This window comes from Meles meles, chromosome X, assembly GCF_922984935.1.
Source record: "Meles meles chromosome X, mMelMel3.1 paternal haplotype, whole genome shotgun sequence".
NCBI classification, from domain to species: Eukaryota; Metazoa; Chordata; class Mammalia; order Carnivora; family Mustelidae; genus Meles; species Meles meles.
Genome location: NC_060087.1, coordinates 98,786,747 through 98,789,663, shown reverse-complemented (window position 1 = coordinate 98,789,663; position 2,917 = coordinate 98,786,747).

Below are 2,917 nucleotides of genomic sequence, written 5' to 3'. Positions count from 1 at the left end.
TAACTTAGTACCATGTAAAAAAAAAAAAAAAAACTTAGTACCATGTGTAGGGGAAGTTTCATTTCACTTCTTGTGGATGCAAAAACTGAGACTGTCAAGATTTAAGGAACTGAACAAAGTTTGTGCCATTGGTGCAAACATGATTAGGACTTGACTGCAGGTCCTCACACACCTAATTCAGCTCCCTTTCTTTCTTTTTTTTTTTTTTAAGGATTTATTTATTTACTTGAGGAGCAGCAGAGGGAGAGAATCTCAAGCAGACTCCCCGCCAAGCGTGGAGCCCCATGTTCGACTTGATCTCACAACCCATGAGATCATGACCTGAGCCGAAAACCAAGAGCTGGACGCTTAACTGACTGTGCCCCCCAGGGGCCCCCCAGCTCCCTTTCCATGAAGCTACCTCCTCATGAATGCATGTCATCTGTCATGAGCTGAGGATAAATCCTCAGGGGTGAAAAAAGAGAGAGTAACTGACTTCTCAGAGATGTGAAAAGGGAAGGAGGATCAGAAAAATAAATATAGTAGAAAATTTTAAAATATTACAATGAAACAGAATAAATCTGGGAAAATGCTGCTAGATTGGGCCATTTGGAGTTCAGTGGCAACTTTCAACATAAGTTTTTAGTAGAATGGCAAAAAGACAAATTTAAAAAACAAACAGCTAGTGAGCATTTCCTCTGTTAAGATGCAATCTTCAGGTTCTGGATATTCCCTCCAAACATAAGCTGACCTGAAGACTGTTCTCAGCCAGCCGAGGAGTTCAGTGCAGTTTAGGACACTGGTGTCCAAGTCTCTTCTACATATGAACATGGTTCACTGTCTTAGGAAATCAAACCTGAAGAGTTACGTAGACGAAAATGTTAATTCACCAGAAAGTCTGCTTCTGGTCCCTTATTCCTTCCATCTAACAAAATAATTTCCTGCCATAGAACTCGCCGTGACATGACACAGTATGGTCTAGTTTTGTTACCTGGGTTCCCTGTTGCCAGCATTCTGTTCCAGGTTGTTTGATCTTTTTTTTCTTTTTTTGCATCTTGGTTCCAACTTCTTTTCGGGCTCTGAATTCTTCATTTACCTGCAATGATCACCAGCATAAATGTACACTTAATCATATAGTGTCAAACACTATTATGTATGAAATACAGCATTACATTTCAGATCCACAGTCATGATTATTTTCACGACAATTAAGGACCCATGTGGGGGTGTGGCTAGTGTTGCTGGTGGTAGTGGAAGGAATGAAGAAAAAGGTCTCTAACCAAAGGCAAACTAGCTCATTTTCACTTGTGGAAAAGAAAAGTTCTGCATGATTTATCACGGACATCTTTACTATTTTAATTGTTTTAGCCATCCCTACTTGAGTCCTGGAAAATGTCCCATAAGGTCTGATCCAAAACTTTTCTAGTCCATTTAAATTTCAAACCCACCCAAGAGCCTTCATGGACAGATGACAGCCTTCCCAGAAGATGGAGGACCTCCAGGGTGAGATCGGTTAACTTGGCTATTATCCATGTAAAGACTTCTCTGAATCCACACTCTCATCTCCCCTCTTTGAAGCTATCTTCTCCAAGGGGTTGTTTTTTTTTTTCCGCCTCCCATACTTGGTGCCTATATAAGCACACTGTCCACAATTTCCTTTTTTATGTAAATGGTTCATTTGTACATTTTCAGAAAGGCGCTCAATCTTTCTGCTTGTAATTTAAATTGGTTTAACAGTCTGTAACCACACATAAAATCAGAGTCACAGGGATGCCTGAGTGGCTCAGCAGGTTGGGCATCTGCCTCTGGCCTGGGTCATGATCCCAGCCAGGGTCCGGGGATCCAGTCCCACACTGGGCTTCTTGCTTGGCAGAGAGCCCACTTCTCCCTCTGCCTGTTGCTCCCCCTTCTTGTGCTCTTTCTCTGACAAATAAATAAAATCTGACAAATTTCTCTGAAAAAATAAATAAAATTAAAAATAAAATACATTTTATTTATTTATTTGAGAGAGAGAGTGAGAGAGAGAACACAAGCAGGGGGAGTGGGAGAGAGAGAAGCAGGCAGGGAGCCTGATGTGGGGCTTGATCCCAGGACCCTGGGATCATGACCTGAGCCAAAGGCAGATGCTTAACTGACTAAGCCACATAGGTGCCCCTAAATAAAATCTTAAAAAAAAATAGAATCACACAAATATGAAATATGTAAACTAGGAGGGGCCTTATTAATTCACTAATCTTATTCTCTCCTGTCAATGAAGGAGAAATGAAAATCTGAGGAGTGTAAGTGACTTTCTTGAAGCCACAGCCGTTAATAACAAAGCTGAGACTTCTTAGGACTTTCTGTAATTACTTTATCTTGCCACTTTAAATGACTCAGGACAAGAGAAGCCATGCAGGGATCAACTGGAAGAACATACATACTTTCATTTTAATTTTAAACATTGGTGATGAGAATAAATCACCAAGCACTGAAATTCAGTTTTCTTAAAATTATTTTTCAGTGCTGTTTTTCTTAACACATGTGTTTTTAAAAGCTGTGACGGGGGTGCCTGGGCAGCTCAACGGGTTAAGCCTCTGCCTTCAGTTCAGGTCATGATCTCAGCCTCCTGGGATTGAGGCCTGCATGGGGCTCTCTGCTCAGTGGGGAGCCTGCTTCCCCCCCTTCTCTGCCTGCTTGTGATCTCTCTTTCTGTGTCAAATAAATAAATAAAATCTTAAAAAAATAAAAATAAAAAGCTGTGACGGAACGCCTGGGTGGCTCAGTGGGTTAACCCTCTGCCTTTGGCTCAGGTCATGATCTCGGGGTCCTGGGATCGAGCTCTGCATCGGGCTCTCTGCTCAACCAGAAGCCTGCTTCCCACTCTCTCTCTCTCTCTGCTGCTCGGTCTACTTGTGATCTCTTTCTCTGTAAAATAAATAAATAAAATATTTTTAAAAAT